Source organism: Cetorhinus maximus, chromosome 1 (genome assembly GCF_964194155.1).
Source record: "Cetorhinus maximus chromosome 1, sCetMax3.hap1.1, whole genome shotgun sequence".
Lineage (NCBI taxonomy): Eukaryota > Metazoa > Chordata > Chondrichthyes > Lamniformes > Cetorhinidae > Cetorhinus > Cetorhinus maximus.
In genome coordinates this window covers 102,096,874-102,115,362 of record NC_135879.1, presented here as the reverse complement: position 1 = coordinate 102,115,362, position 18,489 = coordinate 102,096,874, and the positions used below count along the sequence as shown (strand labels likewise).

The 18,489-nt window shown below is 45.3% G+C and overlaps 1 protein-coding gene across 1 annotated transcript in view; it reads left to right on the top strand.

Moving 5' to 3' along the window:
* Positions 1 to 3,641: 3,641 nt before the first annotated feature.
* The window catches only part of clnk (cytokine dependent hematopoietic cell linker), a 143,215-nt gene continuing 128,367 nt past the window's right edge, over positions 3,642 to 18,489 (top strand). The window contains exon 1 of the mRNA XM_078551258.1: positions 3,642 to 3,758. The gene's annotated coding sequence lies outside the window, so the exon portion shown is untranslated. The remainder of the gene's footprint in view (positions 3,759 to 18,489) is intronic.

Genomic DNA, 18,489 nt, shown 5'->3' with positions numbered 1-18,489 from the left:
TAAATCAGGCTCCAGCTGCATAGTGGGAGCTGATTTAAATATGATAATGAAGTGCCCCATCTCTTCAAGAGGGCGCACATGCACACCAAATAATCCAACACAGTAGAAATGACAGCAGGCTTGCATTCTCCAAATTTTAATTTTTAACTGCCTGCCCCTTTAAGAATCTTTGTGGGAAATTAATATCAAGGCCTATGTCTTACTTATTCGTTCAACTTAATTTTCAAATTAAACTCTGGTTTACATTTGTTGGTTCACTTTTTAACATCTCAAGTTCAAAGGGTCAAGTTATTATTTTCCAGTGTAGTTTCTGTGGGATTTGAGGGCTGCTTGAGTTTAACGGGAAATAAGAAATGAAACTTATTGAGGACATCATCAAAGTCAAAAGGGAAGCCTGAGGGCTGTTTTAAGATTGATCCAAGAGCACCATAAGTTAAGGCATGTACTTTATGGCCTGAACTTTCAGGTCGGCGTGCGGGGACGAGCCCTGCTCACGGACATGTAAAATGACGCACGGTGATATTGGGCGTGCGCTCCAACATCACCACGCGTCATTCTGATCTTCAGTTTGGTGGACACACACCGGAGTTGGCTACGCGCGTGCCGAACTGTCAAAGGCCTATTAAGGCCATTCAAAAACCAGTTCAAATCATTAACAGGGCTGCCCATCCAACCTTAAGGTTGGCGGGCAGGCGAAGAGCCCAGGCGGCCTTTGCATTTCTCATGAAACCTAATTCACGGACGGGATGAAGTTTCATGAAGGCTTTATAAATTAAGTTTAAAATGTTATTGAAATACATAAGCATGTCCCAGCTCATGTGACACTGTCACATGAGGGGACATGACTGAACAATATTTTTATTTCTTTTTTCCATTTTTGATAATGAAATTAATCTCCCTGAGGCCCACCCACATAAAATGGCCCCCGCTCCCGCCCAGCCTGCACAACGGGGAGAAAATTCTCCCCTATATTTTTTTGTTTACGTTTTCCTAATGACAGTGATATTTGAAAATTGTAGACAGCTAGCTGAGTGAAAAATGAAAGGGAAATTTAGAAAACTGAGAAAAGAAGTTACTTCTCTGTGAAAAGAGAAGTTGAACAGTCTCAGTTCAATATTCTGGATTTTTTTTTCCAGGCAAAATCCAATGCATGAGAGATCTATTGGAGGAGACAAAATGTTGACATGCCTGCCTGAAAACAGGTAAGAAAGTTTTCACTCATACATTAATGGTGCAATTGTCTGCGATTTTTCGTCGCCCATCCAATCTTACGGTTGGATAACAGGCGAATCAGCCAGACGGCCTTTGCATTTTTCATCAGACCCCATCCACGGGCTAGATAAGATCTCCGTGATGAAATAAAATATAAACAAATTTCTGTTGTACAGCATTTTCATTAGCTAAATTTTCAGATGATTGAATATAATGCTTGGACACTTTCAGGTTTTGAAACCTTAATTTTTGCTTTCTCAGGACCTCAGCTCCCTGAGGCAGCTCTCTACCTTCAGGCAGCTTTCTGTCAGCGCTGGCCCATGCCTGCATTGACGTCATCACCCACCTTCTCCCCGCCCCCACCTCGGCAGCGCTGAGCTTTTCAGCGCACGTTTCACACTGGCTGGCCGCTAACTGGCCAGAAAGTGTGAAATCGCGGTTGGAGGCCGATCGTGGTCGGCGGTCCATTTCCTGGACAATCCCAGGCCCACCGATTGTGCCCGCCCGCCGAGCTGAAAATTCAGGCCGTTGAGACGTATTCTTAGATAAAACTTGCAAAGACTTACAAACTATCCTTACTATGACACCAACATAGACAGAATGTGTAACAGTAATGAGTGTGAAATTATTCTTAAGAGTGCTATGCTTACTTGAAAACTATACCAAAATTAGACACCAGGCGGAATTGGATAGTTTTCTTTTTAATAGGGGTTAAAGATAATAGCATTTTTTCATATTTACAGAGAGTATTCCACAGACCTTTTAGAAGTATCATTCATAATCAAAGTGTTGGTTTCCTGCACCGGTACCTGTGTTAATCGGTTTGTTAATTAAGAAAGTAAACAAAAGCCTGCTCTAGATCGCTTCTAAATTAATCAGTTGTGCTTTAATCCTGAGTGTTTCCGGCATTTTCTGTTTTTATTACATAATGAATCTTCATTACATGACGTTTTCTTCACTGTTTTAAATAAATATATTGCAGTTTGTAGTAGTGAAAGAAGATTGTGACACTGCATTTGCAATTTTGCTTGACTGACATTAAAATCTTCCGGTGCTCATAGGAATATTGAAGCCAGGTCTCGTGTGCCAGTGGAATCTTTTATCTGATTAAAGAGCAAGATGGGAGACAAGGCATTGAAAATCTTTCAAGTCCAGCCCTGACCCTACAAACATAAAGGGCAGAAAGTTTTGCTCAGCGGGCGGGCACACGCCCGACCCGTCCGAGCGTGAAATGACGTACGTTGGCATCGGCCGAGCGTGCCGACGTCAACGCGCAGTTGCGTGATAGTTGGGTTGGCGGGTGCACACTAGAGCCGGAAGCGCGCCCGCTGACAATTAAAGGGTCTGTTAAGACCATTAAGTTAGTATTAATGTTAATTTTTTGCTGCCCATCCAATCTGGTGGGCAGGTGAAAAGGCCAAGCAGCCTTTGCATTTTTTTGGAAACCTCATCCACAGGCGGGATGAGGTTTCCAAATGCAAATAAAAATAAAATAAAAACTTTATTTTTTCGTTAAAAACATGTCCCTGCCCATGTGACAGAGTCACATGAGGGGGGACATGTTTTATTACATTTTTATGTTCTTCATTATTTTTTTTAATATCTCTTCATCTCCCTGAGGCAGCTTCTTGCCTCAGGGAGACAATGCAGTGCTCAATCGCGCGCATGCGCAAAGTTTGCGCCCGGTCCGCTGGCCCTCCTGCCCCCCACCTCCCTCCCCCTCCCCCCCCCACCACCGCACAGGCAGCACTCAGCACTGCCACTCACGTATCACGCTGGGCGGGCCTTAATTGGCCTACCAGCATGAAATTGCGGCATGGTGCCGATCTCGAGCGACGGTCGGCTTCCCAATCATTCCCGCCCGATCCCGCATGCCAAGGGCAAAATTCTGACCAATGTTTCTTATCACTGGTTATGGTGTAGTCCTGATAAAGAGTACAGTATTACAGCAGCCCCCTGACTGAAAGAGGAAGTGTGCTGCAAGTAGAAAGATCAAAATGATAGGGAAAAAGACTTTCTCTTTGATATTCAATATTTCAGATTTAGGTTGTTGGAGATGTATTTTAATCCTAATTTCCACTGAATTTTAGTAACAATGCTGTAAAAATAATTTTGCCACAAAAACTTAAAAACAGATGTTTTCTGTTTTGTTTCACTTTATTTTATAAATGCCATCAAAGTTAACAGACCTTATCAGTTTTTTTCCATTAGGTTAAATGCAAATTATATTGACTGATGTTTGCACCTTTAAAAATAAAGCAAGATTTGGCCCTTTGGCTGGACCTTCTTTTGTGGGGTGAGAAGGTTGTTCTGTAAAGTGGGAGATGTTGTGGTCTGTCATTTTGTGTGCAGAGGCTGATCAGAAGCAGGAGGCTATTCTGTCACTAACAGGAAATGACCAAGTTATGATGAAGCACAGGAGGCTGAGTCTCATTTGTACCAGTAAATACGTGAATAACGCCTCTCCAATAAAACATATCTGCAAGATGATCTTCTGTTTAATTAGTCAAAAATGAGAAAGGGATAACCTCAAGAAACTGTTACAGGTAAGCTGACAGTGAACGCTTTTCATGGCTTTTTTATTACATCTCAGAATTTTCAATGCTTTCACAGGTGCAGTTAGCATATATTTCCATGTGCAAGATAACATTGAAATATCTAATCTGTTGACATTATAGTGTGTCAAGGTAAAACAGTGTTAGGTGCTTCAGAATCAAGAGGCAGAATTTTCACCTTGGCAGGCCGGCACATGTCCGACCCGCTCGAGCGTGACATGATGCGCGTTGACGTCAGGCAAGCGTCCCAACGTCAATGTGCAGTCACGCGATAGTTTGGTCGGCGGGTGGGTCCGGGTAATGGCAGTGCGCCCACTGACAATGAAAAGGCCGTTAAAGAATCAATTAAGTTACATTTTTCACTGCCTCTCCAACCTTACCACAGGCGAAAAGGACAAGCAGCCTTTGCATTTTTTAGTAAACCTCATCCACGGGCGGGGTGAGGTTTCCAAAAGCAAATAAAAACAAAATAAAAGTTTTAAAATTTAATTAATAACATGTGTCCCTGCTCATGAAACAGTGTCACATGAGGAGACATGTTTTATTACATTTTTCAATTCTTTACTTTTTTAAAAAAAAACTCTTCATCTCCCTGAGGCAGCTCTGTACCTCAGGGAGATCCTGAAGCGCGCACTCGCGCACATGTACAAAGTTTGCGCTCGCCCCGCTCACCCTCCTCCCCCGCTCCCCCCATACAGGCAGCGTTGAGAGCTGCCACTTGCGTTTCACGCTGGTCGGGCCTTAATTGGCCCACCAGCGTGAAATCAGCTTCTGACGTCAATCGTGGGCAGCAATCGGCTTCCCAAGCGCACCCACCCACCCCGCCGAGCCCGTCTGACCAGGGCAAGATTCTGGCCAACGTGTTTTGTTGATCATCAACAGAAAATATTTTGGGTTCAGTTCCCTGGTCGTGTAATTGAATCTTCCCCTCATGTATTAGCCTGCATCTCAGTGCAATGTATAGTGGATCTACTGAAGGGGATCTTGTTGTAAAACACTTCAGGATGGAGGTGCAGACTACTTTGAACTTAAGTGCTATTGGCCCTGGTTCCAAGGTCCTTTCATACACCTGACAGAACTTTGATGGAAGATTGGCAGAACTCCTGGAGAAAGTGTCTAAGTGGCTATTTCTAGGCACTCAAATCAGTTCTGCCAATTTCCCACTGGGGCCCATCCACAGATGTCTTGGCAGCTAAGTATTGTGCACAAAATAGTCCATCAATGATGTTATCCGTAGCATATGGAAAGGTAAAGGGTGTAATTCTGTAATGCTGCACATTCTGCAGTGAAACACACTTGCAAGGAGTGCTGGTCAGAGAATTGGGCTAAAATGTTGAATCCTTTTCTGCAACCTGTTTCCACTGGCAGGAGGATCAACAACCAGAGGATGAAGATTGAAGATAATAGGCAAAAAAAAGGGGGGGAGATTAAGCTAACAATATTTTACACAGCAAGTTAACACAATCTGGAATGCATTACCTAAAAATATAGTAGATATAGATTCATTTGTAACTTGCAAACCAGAATTGGATCTGTACTTGAAAAGGAAAATTTTTCAGGGTTATGGGAAAAGTGTAGAGGGTGTAAGTTAATGGATATCCCTTGCCAAATATTTTTGCAACCAATTGTGCACGGAATGTTCAAGGAATTTTATTGTAGAAGGATAACATGAAGGGTATCTTCCAATATCAAGTACTTTACCTGTGTAACTGAGAAATACAGTAAAAACCCTTCTCCAAATAATCGACACACATAATTTTATCACATGCTTCAGCTCATGCAAACCTATCATTTTGTGCCTCTTCTTGGCACAAGGAAGTTATTCCTTCAATGTTAGTTATGGCTGTGTTTCCATCAGAGATTCTGCAGGCTAGCATGCAGGGCTTGATCCAGGCTGGGAAAGTACAGCGGACAATGGTATTTGCAGTACTCGGGACTGCAATTCATTTGTGTGCTAGCCAAATTCCAGTGTGTCTTATTTTAGTGGAGTTGTCAGGTACAATAAAACAGTTTCTTTGTTTTTCTCATCATCCATGTTTCCAGCGAACGTGGAAGACTTCATATACTCTGCCCCATTCGCAGTAAAATGTCTGTAGTAATTGTAGCTTTAAAGAATGTAGTGACTGTAGCTTTAAGACTTATTGTGTTGTATAGTATCATGTGACAGTGTAAATGAATCAGCTCTAAGCGCGGAAATCTTAGAGTGGGAGTTCTTCTCCTCACTGGGAAGCTTGATGGAAGCATGTAACTGCTCCTGTGGCCTATAAATAAAGTCAATGTTTCTAATGTGAAACCTCTCTGGAAAATCAAGTCCATAACAAACTGCCAACGAGGATAAATTGGGTCTGGCATTGTCCCTCACCTAACAACTGTGGGTATCTTGTTTAAACAGAAGAAAAGGAAGACGTACTCACCAGAAATGCCACATTTTGGCAGGATTGACCCCTTAGAACCATCCGTAGAGGATTGGTATCAATATGTAGAATGCCTTGGGTTCTGTTTCCAGGCAAACAAAATAACAAGGGAGGAAAAGAGGAGAGCAATTCCCTGAAGAGTTTGTGGGAGTAAACGTATAATTTAATCCAAAGTTTGATGGCCCCAAATACCCCAATTCGAAAATCTTTGGTGAATTGGTAGACCTCGTTAAGGAACACTTTCAACCCAAACCCTCAGTCGCCATGCAGAGGTTCAGGTTTAATTCGAGAGTTAGAGCCCTGGAGGAGGCCATTACTACATATGTGGCAAAATTGAAACAACCGACTGAACACTGTGATTTCAGGGAAACCCTAAGCAATATGCTCAGGGATCCTTTGGTCTGCGGTCTGTAACATGATGCCATTCAACAATGATTATTAGCTGAAGTAAACCTGGATTTTAATAAAACATTGGAAATAGCGCTCATGATGGAAAGTGCCGAGCGCAGGCTATGCAAGGTGCACAAAATGGCACCGTTTTCCATTTGGGGTGGGAACAGAAAGCTGGGTGTGGTGCAAAAAGCTGGGATTCCAACGCAAAGCGGGAGACAGTCCCCACTACCCGAAAATGTTAAATAAATACAGGAAACAGCTTAGCAGCAAATCTGAAAATGAATTGTTACCGATGTGGAAGCAATCATTCTCCTGAAACTTGCTGTTTTAAAGAGGTGGAGTGCTATTTTTGCCATAAAAGAGGGCACATTGTAAAGTATTGTAAAGGAAGATTGGGACAGACTCCAAGGCAGCAAACTAAGTTAATCAAAGTACATAATATGGAAGAACCAGAAACCACCAATTCTGATATTTACTCCCTATCTAATGTAGAAGCAGGGAAGACAGAGTCAATCACTGTTATTCTGCAGGTAAATGGAGAATCCTTAATGATGGAAGTGGACACTGGTACACACCTTCAAATATTTAAACAAGGATACTCAACAATTGAATTTGGAGCAGACTTCAGCCAAATTGGAAACTTACACTGGCGAAGCTATCCAAGTGAAGGGTATTATCACTGTGCCTGTTTATTATAAGCACCAAACAGCACAACTCCCAGTGATGGTAGTAGAAGGCGAAGGGACTAAACCTTCTAGGTCATGATTGGTTGAAAGAAATTAAATTAAATTGGTCTGAAAATTTTCAGCTACGAGTAGGAGGACTGCCAGAGCTACTAAAGAAATAGGACAAGGTTTTTCGAGACGAACTAGGGCAAATCAAAGGCCTACAGGCTAAGATCTATGTTGACTCAGAAGCAACTCCTCATTTCTTTAAAGTAAGGCTGGTGCCATACGTTCTGAGGGAAAATGTTGACACCAAATTGAACCGTTTAGAGAGGCTGGGGGGTCATACAGCTGGTTCAGTTCTCAGAGTGGGCAGCACCTATAGTCCCTGTCTTAAAACTGGATCAGACCATGCAGATCTATGGGGACTATAAGCTAACAGTCAACAAAGCTGCCAAGTTAGACAAGTACCCTATCCCCAAGATTGAGGATCTCTATGCTAAATTAACAGGAGGAACAACTTGTACTAAACTAGACATGAGCCAAACGTATCAGCAGCTGGAACTGGAAGATATCACCACAGTTTGTCACCATAAACACCCACAAAGGGTTATATCAATATACGCATCTGCCTTTCGGTATTTCTTCAGCCTGCGCAATTTTCCAGAGGCCAATGGAGAGCTTGCTACACGGACGACCTCAAGTCATGGTTTACCAGGATGACGTCCTAATAACGGGGTTCACGGAAGCTGAACACTTGGCTAATTTGGAGGAAGTCCTGAAACAATTTTTGGAAGTAGGGATGAGCTTAAAAAAAGAAAAGTGTACCTTTCAGGCAAGCAAAGTCGTTTATTTGAGCCAGCGGGTGGATGCCCAAGAGTTACACCCAGTAGAAGAAAAAGTCAAAGCTATTAAGGAGGCACCTTCGTCTAAAAATGTCTCTGAACTCAAGTCATTCTTAGGTATGGTTAATTATTATGCTCGATTCCTACCCAACGTATCAACGGTCTTAGCCCCCCTACACTCATTATTAAAGAAAAACCAGCGTTGGGTTTGGAAGGCACCCCACAAAGAAGCCTTCGCGAAAGTTAAACAACTCTCGCGCTCTTCAAACTTATTATTATGCTACAACCCAACAAAGGAACTGGTACTAACCTGCAATGCATCCCCCTATGGCGTAGGAGCAGTACTATCGCACAAGATGGACGAAGGTTCAGAAAAGCCAATAGGCTACATGTCCAGGGCCCTTTCCATGGCCGAAAAAGGGTATTCGCAAATCGAGAAAGAAGGATTACCAATTATTTTCGGAATTTAAAATTTCCATCAAGACATACATGGCTGACACTTTATGATAATGTCTGACCACAAACCGTTCTTGGATCTATTCAGTGAAGAAAAAGCTATCCCTCCCATAGCTTCTCCACGAATTCAAAGATGGGCTCTAATTTTATCTGCATATGAATACACTTATGTGCACTTACCAGGTATGCATATAGCCAATACTGATGCCCTAAGTCACCTTCCTTTGCAGGAGAGCAATGAACATGCCCCAATTCCGCAAGAGATCATATTAGCAATGAATTTCCTGGATTCCTCGCCAATATGCACAAGGCAGATAAGCAACTGGACAAATCATGATCCAGTCCTGTCTAGAGTGAGAGACCAAGTTTTGAAAGGATGGTCCCAGGAACCGGTCCTGACGAATTGAAGCCATTCTTCATTCGAAGGAATGAATTGAGCAGTCAAGATAGTCTCCTGTTATGGGGTGTGCGAGTAGTTGTTCCTTCACAAGGAAGGGAATCACTCTTAGCAAAGTTGCACAGTGCACATACGGGAATCTCAAGAATGAAGATGATCACGCGCAGTAATACTTAGTGGCTGGGCGTGGCCAGTAATATCGAGAAGGCGGTTAAACACTGTATACAATGCCAACAACAACTGTTGCGGCCCCACTACACTCATGGGAATGGCCTGGTAGGCTCTGGGTGAGACTGCACATAGATTACATCAGTCCTTTTGTAGGCACCACATTCCTACTAATAATTGATGCACATTCCTAATGGCTAGACGTTTATGAGGTTAGGTCACCAACATTAGGTGAGACTATAGAAAAGTTACACCAAAGCTTTTCTATACATGGGTTGCCAGAAGTAATCATCTCAGACAATGGTGCTGCATTTACTAGCACTGAATTTCAAAGATTTGTGAGCCTAAATGGTATAAAACACCATAAAGACGGCACCATGTCTGGTGGAGAGGGTGCAGAGGAGATTCACCAGGATGTTGCCTGGGATGAAACATTTAAGTTATGAAGTGAGGTTGGATAGACTTGGGTTGTTTTTGTTGGAACAGAGAAGACTGAGGGGCGACCTGATCGAGGTGTACAAGAATATGAGGGGCATGGACAGGGTAGATAGGGAGCAGCTGTTCCCCTTAGTTGAAGGGTCAGTCACAAGTGTGCATAAGTTCAAGGTGAGGGACAGAAGGTTTAGGGGAGATGTGAGGAAAAACTTTTTTACCCAGAGGGTGATGATGGTCTGGAATGCGCTGCCTGGGAGGGTGGTGGAGGCGGGTTGCCTCACATCCTTTAAAGAGTACCTGGATGAGCACTTGGCACGTCATAACATTCAAGGCTATGGGCCAAGTGCTGGTAAATGGGATTAGGTAGGTAGGTCAGGTGTTTCTCACGTGTCGGTGCAGACTCGATGGGCTGAAGGGCCTCTTCTGCACTGTGATTCTGTGATTCTGTGATATCATCTGTCGTCTAACGGATTAGCTGAGAGAGCAGTAAAAACTTTTAAAGCTGGGATGAAAAAATTATCAGGAGGATCACTGGAGACTAAACTTTCACATTTCCTGTTTCACTATAAAACAACCCCCCACACTATTCAGAGTTCATTGTGAAGCGACACCTTTGAACCAGGTTAAGCTGGATACATCTTAATTTAGAGGGGAAGGTGGAGAAAGGCCAAGAGAATCAAAAAGCGACTCGTGATTTGCATAGTCGTGAGCAAAAATTTATTGTTGGTGAAGCAGTATACCTATCGAAATTTCGGTGTGGATCGAGTTGTTTACCTGGTGTAATAGTTTCTGTGACTGGATCCTTGTCATACCATTTAGAAGTGGAGGGCCAGATCACCCGCAAACACGCGGGCCACTTGAGAGGAAGGGAGATACCCCAACAAAATTATGTTCCACCTGTAATCATTGAAGAGCCTGTTTCTGTCGGAGTAGATAACACTGAACTGCCTGTGCCTAAAGAGGTACCTGATGTTGCTGCGGTTCCAGATAATATAGATCCTGTAAGTGATTCAAAAGTCGTGGAGCTACAATGTTCCACCTGGACCAGGAAAGCACCTGAGAGACTGAACTTATAATTCCATGACAAAAATAAAAATAAAAATACCTGGAAAAACTCAGCAGGTCTGGCAGCATCTGCGGAGAGGAACACAGTTAACGTTTCGAGTCCGTATGACTTTTATACGGACTCGAAACGTTAACTGTGTTCCTCTCTGCAGATGCTGCCAGACCTGCTGAGTTTTTCCAGGTATTTTTATTTTTGTTTTGGATTTCCAGCATCCGTAGTGCTTTGCTTTTATAATTCCATGACCTGTGTATACATTTGTAATGTCTGGAAGGTAGATGTTCTTATAAATACAAACTACAAAAAATTTAAAGGGGGAGGAATGTAATTCCTATTTGTAGGAATTTGTACAATTCCTAATTGTAGTTTTAAGAAATATAGTGGCTGTAGTTTTAAGATTTATTGTATTGTATAGTATCACATGACAGTGTGAACAAATCAGCTCTAAGCATGGGGAACCTTGGAGTGGGAGTTCTTCTAGTTGGGGAGTTTGATGGAAACATGTAACTGCTGCTGCAACCTGTAAATAAAGTTCAAAGTTTCTAATAAGAAACCTCTCTGGAAAATCAAACCCATAACAATATCCATTCATTGTTCCATTCTTTTTGATCAGTGTGACCAGCAGTTGTGATGCTTCTTACCTCCTGTGGTGTTTCGATCTTTCCTCCAACAAACTTCAAGCTTTTAAACTTCCAAGTTTGGCATTACCTATCCATTACTTCATAATTTACCTCATGGCTTCTTTTGGGTGTCAGCTGTGTCTCGGTAGCCTTTGAGTCAAAAGGTTGTGAGTTCAAGTCCCACTCCAGAAACTTTAGTAAAAGATAGGCTGATCCTTCAGCACAGTACTGACTGAATGTTGAAGATGTCATTCTTTGGATGAGGTACCACCACCTGTAAGTTCCCCTCCAAGCCACTCACAATTCTGACTTAGAAATACATCACTGTTCCTTCACTGTTGCTGGGTCAAAATCCTGGAACACCCTCCCTAACAGCACTGTGGATGTACCTACACCTCAGGGACTTCAGAGTTTCAAGAAGGCAGCTCACCACCATCTTTTCAAGGGCAATTAGAGATGGGCAATAAAGGCTGGCCTAGCCAACAATGCTCACATCCCATGAATGAATTTTTAAAAAACTAAGCTGAGTCCCAAATATGAAACTGAGTCTCAAATGAGTGCTGTAGATCCCATGGCACTATTTTGAAGCAAATCAGGAGATTTTAACCCAGTGTGCTGGTCAGTGTTCATCCCTCAACCAACAACACTAAAACATATTGGAGGAAACATTAGATTAGATCCAATAACGAATGTGGAGATTGTGATGCTTGATTATCGTGCTGCATGCTAATTTAAATGATCGTAGCATGCTGTCCAATGTTAAATGTACTGCTAGTAGATGCCTGCATCAAGAGGCAGCTAAAGTTTGTATAAGGCTAGCACTACCAAATGCGAAAATAAAAGCAAAATAATGTGGATGCTGGAAATCTGAAATAAAGAAGTGAAAGTGCTGGGGAAACTCAGCAGGTCTCTTCTCGAAGAAGAGTCATATTGGACTCGAAACTTTAACTCTGTTTCTCTCTCCACAGATGCTGCCAGACCTGCTGAGTTTTTCCAGCATTTCCTGTTTTTATTACTACCTACTGCTAACCTGCACTAATTCAAACCTGCACCTCTTGGCGGGGTTGGTGGGGGGGGTGTGGGGGCAGGCGGGGGGGGGGGTCCAGTCTGGCTGCAGCAGATATTGGAACTGCCTGTGGAAGAATCTATGAGCAGGAAAAAGAATGAAATGGTGCAAGAGTGCAGAGAGCATGCTCCAGGTTCTCTGATGAAGCACTGGAAGTCTTAGTGCAAGAGGCGGACTGGGGAGAAAGGTAATTCTCCATTCACAGGGGTGGCTAGGCCAGGCACTGGGGTGGCAATGGGAGCAGATAACAATAATAATAACAATAATAACAAGCAGGAAGCTTGGTTGGATCGTTTTTCATTCTGAGACACACTTCACAACTTTTCACCAACTCTTCAATATCTTCATATACCTCTTTACTTACTGCTTCTGTGCATGAGGCACTAGCTTAGCCTTAAAAAATGTCAGCTGTGCATTGTCTTTTATCTTGACTTTGGCCTTGTGACTAATTTTATCATTGGGCCCTCCTTGCTCAAAGACCTCTTTGTACTCTCTTAGATCTTCCTCAATGACAGGCATGCTCTTATTTATCCCTACTGTAAATAATTTTCTCCAGTTTAACTGTATTGTCTTAAGCCACTTCCTTTCCATCAGGGAGACTTTGTTCTCTCCTGCTACCACCTATGGCAAGTAATAGGATGCATCATCACATTCCACTGTAGATTATTCCAGTGACAGTGTTCCAGTGTTAGGTGAAGTTAATGTTAGAGTGAAATATGTCAGTTTCACACCAGTTTTGTATAAGGGAATGTGACCTCGGGATTTCTTGTAGTCTGCGAGATGACAGACATGGCTGCAGCTATATCAATATTGAAAGAAGTTGTGAATTTCCAACTTCCATTTTTACTGCGGGCGCTGGAATTATATCATCAGCCCTTTTACTCTCATCCTCCATGTGCTGTTTCTCTTGCTCTCTGAGTACAACTCCTGGGCCGGAATTCTATGCATGGCGGGCGCGAGCGATTGGCGGACCCGCAACCAGTCAGGAAACGAGCGCCACCCACAATAGGCCCCCAACTGCAATTTCATGCTGGCTGGCCAATTCAGGCCGCCCAGCATGAAATGCATCTTCCCAATAGTTGGGAAGAGCAAAGCGGGGGCAGGGGCCTGTCGGCCGCCAGGTTCAATGGCGACCCAGCAGGCAGTTTAAAAACGGCACAGGCGGCTCCTTGAAGGCTGCCAGGGAAGAACATATCTCCTGCATGCTGAAGACCAAAGCTATGGCCTCAAACGCGGCTGGAGATACCAGACTGAAGGGCAGGTCGGGTGGATACTCAGCCCCCCTGGTTTTTGGACAAATGCCTCGTGGTCCTCCTGGAGGAGGTGGCCGCCAGGAGGAACACCCTCGTCCCCACAGATGGAAGGAAGCGGCCACCGCACCTGACAAAAAGAGCTTGGGAGGAGGTGGCAGCGCAGGTCAGCAGCCACGACGTTGTGCAGCGCACATGGGTGCAGTGCCGCAAAAGGTTTAACGACCTGCTGCGCTCGGCAAGGGTGAGTACCACATTGGCATGGATCAGTGTGTTGAAGTGTAAAGGTCTGGCTGTCCTCCCGTGGAGATCAGGGGTGTTGGAGTCTGAGTTCCAACTGTCAATGATGCTGGAGCTGGCCAAGGGGGTGAGCCCTGGCTGCTTAGACTGAGTGCCTTGGGGCTCGAGGGCCATGACTCGAATGTGCCCTTCAAGGTGTTCCTCAGGTGGGGTTGGCCAGGCTACAATGGCGTTGCAGGTAGAGAGTGGACTAATCACTGCTCCTCTGTCCTTTCAGGAGAAGACAAGCTATAAAAACATTGAGAGGTTACGGACAGGCGGAGGCCCCCCAAACCTCCTAATCCTTACCAGGTTTGAACAGGACCCCTTGCAGCTGGAGAGGTGCCACGCAGCTCAGATGAAGGTAAGAGTGCAGTGCACAGAGGTGAGAGTTTTGGATGGTGCAGACATTCTTCTGTAGTCTCATCATTGATGGGAGCCTCAAAAATGGATTCCTCATTGACCATTGAAAGACGATGGCAGCATGATGCAGATCTCCTTTGTCTCACCAGAGTGACTGGCATGCACAGTGTGCTGACTCATGTCATTGTTCTCCCTTAGATTTGCCAGCACGCACTCATTCTCAGGTCCCCGAAGAGCTACCCCTGAAGCCAGATGACAGCCATGCTTCAGCTGCACCTGCATCATGCCTGTTCTCTGAACCAGGCACCAGCACAGATGCCAGCACCTCGGTGGGCATTAGATCATCTGCTAGAATGCTGGAGCACAGCGGTGAGGATACTTCACACTCGCTTGAGGTGCAGGCGGAGGCAGAGAATGCCCAGGGCGCCGGCAGTCGGAGGACTGCTGGAGACCAGGATGTTGCTGAGTCGAAGGCAGATGATGAGCCCCTGGAGTCATCCATTAAGCGGCAGATGCTGGATGTCCAATAGGATGTGCGGGAGGATCTGGTGGAGTTCCGTGAGGGTATGTCTGCCGTGTCCTCTGTTATGGAGGAGTCCATGCGGAGCATAAGCACTGCGTTGGCCCCAATGGCTGAGTGCACTACCTCCTCCATTGAGGGAGTGGTTACTCTCATGGAGAGGCAGCTCCAGGGACAGAATCAGGCGTTCCTGGGGTTGCGCTCGGACCTGCAACCCTCACACAGGCAATGGTGTCTGGTGCTCAGTGCCAGTGTGGGAGATGGATGAGGCACCCAGTATCCCAGCTAGGTGCCCATTCTTCAATGGTGTGCAGGGAGGTCCAGAGCGACCACACGTTGACACACGAGCCGCTTGTCTTCTCTGCAGGCTCCTCTCAGGGCCCTCTGGATGACGGCAGCAGCTCTTCCCCCCTCTGCCAGTGACCGTGGCATATGATGAAGTTGTGATGACTGGGGAGGTGCCAGCCGTGCCACTGGCCGCTCCATCCCAGGCGGGGCCAGCAAAGCTCCACTGGCCAGAGGACAACCGCCAAGGTCATCAAGGCCAACAAGACACCAGAGTCAGCAGGCTGGCTCCAGTGCCACTGCCAGCGAGGGGGTGGAGGCACCAAGACGTGACACTCACAAACATAGGTTTAAGGCACCGTGAGCACAAGAGGGACTGGCCATGAGTGATCTTCTGTTCTGTAATGTTTTGTTTTTTGTTTACTGGTCTGGAAATGAAGACCAGAGAAGGTTATGTTAATTTATTTGGATTGTGAAAGTGACATAAATTTTGTTTTTGTCATAATGGCCTGAGTATGCTTCACCTTTTGAGTTTTTTGGTGCAGGGTATGCCAGTATGTAAAGCTATACGTGAGTGACTCTAAACTTTATTGCACAGGCACTGAGTGGACTTTGGGTTTAAATAAAAGGGTCATTTCAGACATCCTGGATGGAGACGGCAGCCCTGGCATGAGGTGGAAGCAGATCTTTGGCAGCCTAGCTGAAGGTGCATTAGATCAAGGCAGCCCTGGTGTCCCTGACTCCCTGAAGGATACAGAGGTCTGCCTCCACGCCCTCAGCATTCTCTTCACCATGTTCCTCTCCTGACTCTCTACTGGATTCACCCTCTGAGGCCTGTGGAGCTGCGCCAAGTTCCCCTTCCTCCAGTGGGTCCCCCCTTGCCAGTGCCAGATTGTGGAGGGCACACAACCACTATCAGTGACACCGGCTCTGGGGATATTGTCATGCTCCCCCTGAACAGTCCAGGCATTAGAAGTGCATCTTCAGAAGACCTATGGTCCCTTCTATCACCACCCTTGTGGAGGCATGGCCCCTGTTATACTGCTGCTCTGCCTCTGTTCATGGGTGGCGGAGAGGTGTCATAAGTCATATTTTCAACGGATAGCCCTTGTCACCCAGCGGCCATCCATCCAGCACTGAATAGCCTCGGCACCTGGGAGTGTCTGAGGATATAGGCATCATGGGAGCTGCCTGGGTACCTTGCACAGACTTGTAGAATCTGCATCCTGTGGTCACACACTATCTGCACGTTAATGGAGTGGAAGCCCTTCCTGTTGACGAAGGCACCCGACTGACCCGCCAGCACCTTGATGGCCACATGTGTGCAGTCGATGGCACCCTGGATACGGGGGAACCCAGCAATCACTGCAAAACCTCTGGCTCGCTCGGCCTGGCTGGCCTCATCCGTACAGAAATGAATAAATATCATTACCCGCCTGAACAGAACTTCTGTCACCAGTTTGACGCAACTATAGTCAGCTGATTGAGACACTCCACAAAGATCCCCCACTGACCCCTGGAAAGAGCCAGAGGCATAGAGTTTAAGGGTCACTGTGTCCTTCAGAGCAACAGGCATGGGGTTTCCACCCATACAGTTGGAGGTGATCTCAGGTCCAATCATCTGACAAATGGAGTTACGGTCTCCCTGTAGAGGCGGATCCTCCTTCGGCATTGCACCTCAGACATATTGAGGTAGCTGCATCACCGCCTGTAAACCCTGGCAGCAAGATAGTGGCGTCCTCTGCAGCCCCTTCCACCTTGGACTACTTGCTGGCCCTGTGCCCCTTGTGACTGCGCCTCTCCTCCCACAGGTCGCTCTCCTGGAAACTGCACAGAGACACCTGGCTTCCTCTCCTTTCTACCCCTCTCTTCCTCCTAGAGGAGGTGCCTCCAGCGGAGACCACAATCCCCATTACCAGGGTAACAGAAGGCTGTCTGATACACATAGTCAAAATCCTCAGTGGCACTGGAGACACCAATGAGTCCTAAAATGAAGCTTAGAAATTCTAAGAATGAAGCTCAGGACAGAGGTGAAGCTGTCCAGTTCAAATAAACAACCAGCAGTAAATTATCTCCTAAACTCCTCACTACTCACACGGGCAATGCTGCTGACCCTTTTTATCCCACCCTTGGATGAGGTTTTGAAAAATGTGGCCTACCCGCCTGACTGTTTTACTCATGCAACATGCACAAAATTGCATGGGCAATGTAAAATTGGCTTCAGTTGGGTTTCTAATGGCCTTAAGTGGCCTTTTAATTGATGGCGAACGCTGTTCCGACATGCGCGCGTGCCCCCGACCTGAAGATTGTGCGCATGCGAGATGATGTCAGGACACTCGCCCGACATTGTCTCATGCTACTTTAAGTCCGATCAGGTCAGGCGCGAGCCCGCCTGCGCAGCATAAAATTTTGCCCTTGATCTTCCTGCTCAATAACACCAACTTTTGTTTCCACTGCCATCATATGCCGCATTCAAGGATCTCCAAGGCTGCTGGACTAGTTTTAGATCCAACATAAACTCAACCTAATGCATGGCTATGATCTGCAGCTTTACCACAACTGGAGAATTTATGTTTCCTTTACTCCTGCATGCCATCTCAGTATGCCTGACTTTCCCACAGGCATAGCACTTTGACTGGAAATGGGGGTATTTGAATGATTGGTGGCTACCATGGCAATGGCAGCATCTAAATTTCTGTATCTGGAACTGTGAACATGGCTGCCGTGGCCTGGACCTTGGTGAAATTGGGCAGACTTTCCCTGTCGGCTCAGGAAAGGAACTTCCTTGCAATCTGCAACTATCTCTTTCCGTCATTTCCATGGCCATGGTATCATTGCAGAATTCCTTTCATGTCAACTAGGCCTGGATTGGATTATATTGTTCTTTAGGGACCTTATGAACCAGTCTCTAATGTTGATTTCTAAGTTTGCACTATAGCCATAGTGATGAGCGAGTTTCTTTAACTTGAGAATTAATTTGCAACATTCTCACTTGACAACTGCTTCCTTTCATGGAATGCAACTCTCGGTGCTATCTCCATTTTTGTCATTCCATAATACGAATCAAGAATTTTATTAATTTCAGAATAGTTCATCGTACGGGGGTCTCACAGGCAATATTGGTTAGACACCAGCTCAAAAGCACTTGGCCCCATGATGGTGAGGAAAACATTTACTTTATCATCATCTCTTATTTTATTTTCTTTCAGCGAAATATAAAACCTTTGTAACCTAGAGGTGCACAAGGGTTTCCTGCAAGGTTATCACCAGTCTCTCCCACTGAAAGCCAGCAGCCTTCCACCAGCCATGCTGCAGCCTTTGGGGTAGGCACTAGGACAGGCAAAGGAACCTGGAGGACAGACTCTATGAGAATGAACAAGAGTGATTCGTTGACTTTTAAATGGAATGTTGGATTGATGGCTTGATGTTTGGAATAGTTGTTTTATGGTGGCTTTTATTTTCATAATTGTAGCCAAGAGCATGCTGTGATAGTCACTGACAGA